We start from the raw sequence: 8240 nt of genomic DNA on the forward strand, positions 1-8240 counted from the left end.
AAGCAACGGTGACGGTGGATTTTGTTGGAATAAATCCGAGGCACACCGTCGATCATTCGGGGACAAAACAATCACACGAGCATGACACTGAGATTTGTTAACGAGGTTCACCGATATGGCTACATCCCCAGGGCCTGACTATGGGCGCTCCTTCCCATGACATCGCTACAATACCGCACCCGATCGCCCTGGACACCGGCACATGCCGCTGACTTTCCCTGCGTTCCGGTGCTATTATGTTGGCATAGGTTACATCATGTGTCTAGCCCCGTTATATATGAGAGGCCTAAAATACAAGTGTCCTACAAGAACACGACTCCATATCTTATCTACACACAATACAACTCAGAGTCCAACCGTAACCTATCTTATACACAATATTCGACACAACTCTAACAAACTCCACCTTGGCGAATATTCTCCACCACATTGAATTCGTCAATGCATCAAACTTCCATGTATATTGGACTTGAGCTTATCCCATGAGCACCGCTGCTACTCCAAGACTTCATGTGACTCCACCTGCAACTTATAGTCCTTCCTTTTCTTGACCACAGTCAACACTCGAGCAAAATTAAGTTCCTTGTTACTCTAGTTTGTGCTCCCAACTTTCAGAGTATCCGTCAGCGCCATCACACACTGATCACTGACCTGTGTGACAGTGAACAACTCACATATTGGTGTCACATATAAGAGTTACCTGAACTCAACATCACCGCTCCTTTCTTGACTGTCTGTCTAAAACTTGAAGGAATTTCACCATTGCTTTTAGTCATCCCGAGTCAATTCGCAATTGTCTCACCATATGTATGACCAACGGAGCCTTGGCCCGTCTTCATGCCCCGTGCATACCACACGCCTCGCCGCTATTACCGCGTCGAGCCTCCGCTGTCCCGGTTAAGTCTCAAGGGTCGCGACCCACACGACTCAACACCCACTCCAGAGTACCACCGATCATCACCGACCGATGATGAGTTTCATGCTTCCATCGGACCACTGGGCTCCAGTCCAAACTGCATGTCACTCGCTTTTCCCCCACTGAATAGGCTTCGATTCTCTGGATCCTTACATCGTAGCCCCTCAATCCAGCTCCACATTCAACATGACTCCATGGTAGACGATCAGTCCACCCTCGCGCCCCGTCGACTTCAAACTCCATGTGCACCGTCATGAATCAACCCCGCGCCATAGCCTTGTCGAAGCCACACAAGCCCTCAAGCCTGTGTCACGTGTTTCCACACCCAGAAATCGGTCACCAACAGCATCACGCTCCTATGTCGTCGCCGCCGATCCCACCACCATCTTCTGTACCAACCGACCCGCGTCGATCCGTCAGACCGACAAGTCTAACCCAGCCGGACTTCCCCGACTGCAGACACATTCCAGACTCCTCAAGCCATCACCGTGACCACCGTCATCCATGCACAAATGTGTACCAACAAAGAAAACCAAAGCAAAGTCCACATAGCCTTCGCGTGTGAACATTACCAAATCAGATCAACAAAGCTAACTAGCTCAAACCCCTAATTCATCACACGTGTGTAGCTGGCCTTTCCTTTTCTTTTCTTTGTCCATGACAGCATCATTATCTGACTAAGCCCTTATGTCGTATTTTTTTCAAACAAATCACTGATACATCTCCAACGTATTTATAATTTTTTATTGTTCCATTCTATTATATTATCCATCTAGGATGTTTTATATGCATTTATATGCTATTTTATATGATTCTTGGGACTAGCATATTAACCTAGAGCCCAGTGCCAGTTTCTATTTTTTTCTTTGTTTTTGAGTTTTACAGAAAAGGAATACCAAATGGAGTCCAATTGACGTGTCAATTTTTGATGAGTTTTTATGGACCAAAAGAAGCCCCCGGAGTAAAATAGTTGGGCCAGAAGAGTCCCGAGTCGTCCACGAGATAGGAGGGCGAGCCCAGGGGGTAGGGCGCGCCCTCCACCCTTGTGGACGACTCGGAGACCCCCCTGACGTGAGACCGACGCCAAAAAATCATATAAATACAGAAACCTCCAGAAAATAACCTAGATCGGGAGTTCCGCCGCCGTAAGCTTCCGTAGCCACCGAAAACCAATCTAGACCCGTTCCGGCAGATGTAGTTATCCGGGATGGCAGATGTAGTTATCCGGGATGGCAAATATGGTTGTAAAAGCATGGGAACTCTCTTTGTTTTGGTTAACAATAGTTGCCATGTCTAATTTATGGTAGTTGCCGCGTGTAATCAAATCATAGTTGTCGTGTGTGATTAACTACTTGCCACATATGGTCAAACAACAGTTGCCATGTGTGTTCACCTAGTTGCCACGTGTGGTTAATCACAGTTTCCATGTATGTTTATCCGATTGCCACGTACACGCAACTGCAGTTGCCGTCTAGCAAACGAATCATAGTTGCCATGTGTGTTTGCCTAGTTGTCATGTACGTGCAACTGCAGTTGCCATCCAACAACGTACGACTGTTGTGTGGGTGAAAAACAGTTCACCCACACGCACATGGACTAGGTGGTGGCTGTGTGGGCAGAAACTAGTTCGCCCACACAGCGTAGATGACAACCGTGTGTTGTGGGGCGTGTGGGCAACCTCTCCAATGCCCACACACCGATCTTGTCCTACGTGGCACGCAAAAACTGTCTCGGTGTGTCAAGATTCGTGCAAACTTAACTGGACAGTGATCCAGGCGTGTGGGCGAGTTGCAATGTTGCCACACATGTGGGTGTTAGTATTTCGATGTTTTATTGTGTTTTTATTGTTCCAAAGTGTGTGGTAAAGTTTCGTCGTCTACCAACAAATAAGAGTGCACTTCTGTCTGATTGGATTTACTAGTACACAACAATACACGATGAAACATTTTGATACATGTTGAAACAAGAAAAAGAAACTAGTTACGTTGTGATGTTTGATAGCACACAAAGTGTTCCTCCGGTATTCGGGAGTTGCATAATCTCATAGTTAGAGGAATATGTATAAGTCATGAAGAAAGTTGTTGGAAATATGCCCTAGAGGCAATAATAAAATGATTATTGTTATATTTCCTTGTTCATGATAATTGTCTACTATTCATGCTATAGTTGTGTTACCCGGAAATCATAATACATGTGTGAATACATAGACCATAACATGTCCCTAGTGAGCCTCTAGTTAACTAGCTCGTTGATCAACAGATAGTCATGGTTTCCTGACTATGGACATTGGATGTCATTGATAACGGGATCACATCATTAGGAGAATGATGTGATGGACAAGACCCAATCCTAAGCATAGCACAAGATCGTGTAGTTCGTTTGCTAGAGCTTTTCCAATGTCAAGTATCATTTCCTTAGACCGTGAGATCGTGTAACTCCCGGATGCCATAGGAGTGCTTTGGGTGTACCAAACGTCACAACGTAACTGGGTGACTATAAAGGTATACTACAGGTATCCCCGAAAGTATCTGTTGGGTTGACACAGATCGAGACTGGGATATGTCACTCCGTATGACGGAGAGGTATCTCTGGGCCCACTCGGTAATGCATCATCATAATGAGCTCAATGTGACCAAGTGTTTGTTCACGGGATCATGCATTACGGTACGAGTAAAGTGACTTGCCGGTAACGAGATTGAACGAGGTATTGGGATACCGACGATCGAATCTCGGGCAAGTAACGTACCGATTGACAAAGGGAATTGTATACGGGATTACTTGAATCCTCGACATCGTGGTTCATCCGATGAGATCATCGAGGAGCATGTGGGAGACAACATGGGTATCCAGATCCCGCTGTTGGTTATTGACCAGAGAGTCGTCTCGGTCATGTCTGCGTGTCTCCCGAACCCGTAGGGTCTACACACTTAAGGTTCAGTGACACTAGGGTTGTATAGATATTAGTATGCGGTAACCCGAAAGTTGTTTGGAGTCCCGGATGAGATCCCAAACGTCACGAGGAGTTCCAGAATGGTCCGGAGGTGAAGAATTGTATATAGGAAGTCCAGCTTCGGCTGCCGGGAAAGTTTCGGGGGGCACCGGTATTGTACCGGGACCACCGAAAGGGTCCCGGGGGTCCACCAGATGGGGCCACCTATCCCGAAGGGCCCCATGGGCTGAAGTGGGAGGAAAACCAGCCCTTGGTGGGCTGGTGCGCCCCCATGGGCCTCCCCCTGCGCCTAGGGTTGGAAACCCTAGGGGTGGGGGGCGCCCCACCTGACTTGGGGGGCAAGTCCCCCCTTGGCCGCCGCCCCCTTGGAGATGGGATCTCCTAGGGCCGGCGCCCCCCTAGGGGCTCTATATATAGTGGAAGGGAGGGAGGGCAGCCGCACCCAAGTCCCTGGCGCATCCCTCTCCCCTCGTAACACCTCTCCCTCTCGTTGGAGCTTGGCGAAGCCCTGCCGAGATCACCGCAGCTTCCACCACCACGCCGTCGTGCTGCTGGATCTCCATCAACCTCTCCTTCCCCTTGCTGGATCAAGAAGGAGGAGACGTCTTCCCCAACCGTACGTGTGTTGAACGCGGATGTGCCGTCCGTTCGGCGCTCGGTCATCGGTGATTTGGATCACGACGAGTACGACTCCATCAACCCTGTTCTCTTGAACGCTTCCGCTCGCGATCTACAAGGGTATGTAGATGCACTCCCCTCTCCCTTGTTGCTAGATGAATCCATAGATTGATCTTGGTGATGCATAGAAAATTTTAAAATTCTGCTACGTTCCCCAATAGTGGTATCAGAGCTAGGTCTATGCGTAGTTTCTATGCACGAGTAGAACACAAGTTGTTGTGGGCATTGATTTTGTCAATTACTTGCCATTACTAGTCTTATCTTGATTCGGCGGCATCGTGGAATGAATTGTCCCAGATCGACCTTACACGTACGCTTACGTGAGACTGGTTCCACCGACTGACATGCACTAGTTGCATAAGGTGCCTAGCGGGTGTCTGTCTCTCCCACTTTAGTCGGATCGGATTCGATGAAAAGGGTCCTTATGAAGGATAAATAGAAATTGGCATATCATGTTGTGGTTTTGGCGTAGGTAAGAAACGTTCTTGCTAGAAATCTATAGCAGCCACATAAAAACTTGCAACAACAATTAGAGGACGTCTAACTTGTTTTTGCAGCATGTGTCATGTGATATGGTATGGCCAAAAGGATGTGATGAATGATATATGTGATGTATGAGATTGATCATGTTCTTGTAATAGGAATCACGACTTGCATGTCGATGAGTATGACAACCGGCAGGAGCCATAGGAGTTGTCTTAATTTATTTATGACCTGCGTGTCAACATAAACGTCATGTAATTACTTTACTTTGTCGCTAACCGTTAACCATAGTAGTAGAAGTAATAGTTGACGAGACAACTTCATGAAGACACGATGATGGAGATCATGATGATGGAGATCATGATGATGGAGATCATTGTGTCATGCCGGTGATGACGATGATCATGGCGCCCCGAAGATGGAGATCAAAAGGAGCAAAATGATATTGGCCATATCATGTCACTATTTGATTGCATGTGATGTTTATCATGTTTTACATCTTATTTGCTTAGGACGACGGTAGCTTAAATAAGATGACCCCTCACAATAATTTCAAGAAAGTGTTCCCCCTAACTGTGCACCGTTGCGAAGGTTCGTTGTTTCGAAGCACCACATGATGATCGGGTGTGATAGATTCTAACGTTCGAATACAACGGGTGTAAGCCAGATTTACACACGCAATACACTTAGGTTGACTTGACGAGCCTAGCATGTACAGACATGGCCTCTGAACACGGAAGACCGAAAGGTCGAACATGAGTCGTATAGAAGATACGATCAACATGAAGATGTTCACCGATGATGACTAGTCCGTCTCACGTGATGATCGGACACGGCCTAGTTGACTCGGATCATGTATCACTTAGATGACTAGAGGGATGTCTGTCTGATTGGGAGTTCATTAAATAATTTGATTAGATGAACTTAATTATCATGAACTTAGTCTAAAAACCTTTGCAAAATGTCTTGTAGATCAAATGGCCAACGCTCATGTCAACCTCAACTTCAACGCGTTCCTAGAGAAAACCAAGCTGAAAGATGATGGCAGCAACTATACGGACTGGGTCCGGAACCTGAGGATCATCCTCATAGCTGCCAAGAAAGCATATGTCCTAGAAGCACCGCTAGGTGAAGCACCCATCCCAGAGAACCAAGACGTTATGAACGCTTGGCAGTCGTGTGCTGATGATTACTCCCTCGTTCAGTGTGGCATGCTTTACAGCTTAGAACCGGGGCTCCAAAAGCGTTTTGAGCAACACAGAGCATATGAGATGTTCGAAGAGCTGAAAATGGTTTTCCAAGCTCATGCCCGGGGCGAGAGATATGAAGTCTCCGACAAGTTCTACAGTTGTAAGATGGAGGAAAATAGTTCTGTCAGTGAGCACATACTTAAAATGTTTGGGTTGCAAACCGCTTGTCCCAGCTGGACATTAACCTCCCGGACGAGGCGGTCATTGACAGAATCCTTCAGTCGCTCCCACCTGGCTACAAGAGCTTTGTGATGAACTACAATATGCAGGGGATGGTGAAAACTATTCCCGAAGTATTTTCAATGCTGAAATCAGCGGAGGTGAAAATCAAAAAGGAACATCAAGTGTTGATGGTCAATAAAACCACTAGTTTCAAAAAAGGCAAGGGTAAGAAGAACTTCAAGAAGGACGGCAAGGGAGTTGCCGCGGCCGGTAAATCAGTTGCCGGGAAGAAGCCAAAGAATGGACCCAAACCTGAGACTGGGTGCTTTTATTGCAAGGGAAAGGGACACTGGAAGCGGAACTGCCCTAAATACTTAGCGGACAAGAAGGCCGGCAACACTAAAGGTATATGTGATATACATCTAATTGATGTGTACCTTACCAGTACTCGTAGTAGCTCCTAGGTATTTGATACCGGTGCAGTTGCTCATATTTGTAACTCAAAACAGGAGCTGCGGAATAAGCGGAGACTGGCGAAGGATGAGGTGACGATGCGCGTCGGGAATGGTTCCAAGGTCGATGTGATCGCCGTCGACACACTACCTCTATATTACCTACGGGATTAGTTTTAAACCTCAATAATTGTTATTTAGTGCCAGCTTTGAGCATGAACATTGTATCTGGATCTCGTTTAATAGGAGATGGCTACTCATTTAAATCCGAGAATAATGGTTGTTCTATTTATATGAGAGATATGTTTTATGGTCATGCCCCGCTGGTCAATGGTTTATTCTTAATGAATCTCGAACGTGATGTTACACATATTCATAGTGTCAATACCAAAAGATGTAAGATTGATAATGATAGTCCCACATATCTGTGGCACTGCCGCCTTGGTCACATCGGTGTCAAACGCATGAAGAAGCTCCATACAGATGGACTTTTGGAGTCTCTTGATTTCGAATCATTTGACACGTGCGAACCATGCCTCATGGGTAAAATGACCAAGACTCCGTTCTCCGGAACAATGGATCGAGCAACCAACTTATTGGAAATTATACATACTAATGTGTGCGGTCCAATGAGCGTTGAGGCTCGCGGTGGCTATCGTTATGTTCTCACTCTCACTGATGACTTAAGTAGATATGGGTATGTCTATTTGATGAAACACAAATCTGAGACCTTTGAAAAGTTCAAGGAATTTTAGAATGAGGTAGAGAATCAACGTGACCGAAAGATAAAATTCTTACGATCAGATCGTGGGGGAGAATATTTAAGTCACGAATTTTGTATGCACTTAAGGAAATGTGGAATCGTTTCACAACTCACGCCGCCTGGAACACCTCAGCGTAACGGTGTGTCCGAACGTCGTAATCGCACTCTATTGGATATGGTGCGATCTATGATGTCACTCACTGATTTACCACTATCATTTTGGGGATACGCTCTAGAGACAGCTACATTCACTTTAAATAGGGAACCATCTAAATCCATTGAGACGACACCGTATGAATTATGTTTTGGGAAGAAACCTAAATCGTCGTTTCTAAAAGTTTGGGGATACGATGCTTATGTCAAGAAACTTCAACCTGAAAAGCTCGAACCCAAGTCAGAAAAATGCGTCTTCATAGGATACCCTAAGGAAACCATTGGGTATACCTTCTACCTCAGATCCGAAGGCAAGATCTTTGTTGTCAAGAATTGGTCCTTTCTGGAGAAAGAGTTTCTCTCGAGAGAAGTAAGTGGGAGGAAAGTAGAACTCGATGAAGTACTGCCTCTTGAACCGGAAAGTAGCGCAGCT

Source organism: Triticum dicoccoides, chromosome 3A, assembly GCF_002162155.2.
Source record: "Triticum dicoccoides isolate Atlit2015 ecotype Zavitan chromosome 3A, WEW_v2.0, whole genome shotgun sequence".
Classification (NCBI taxonomy): Eukaryota; Viridiplantae; Streptophyta; class Magnoliopsida; order Poales; family Poaceae; genus Triticum; species Triticum dicoccoides.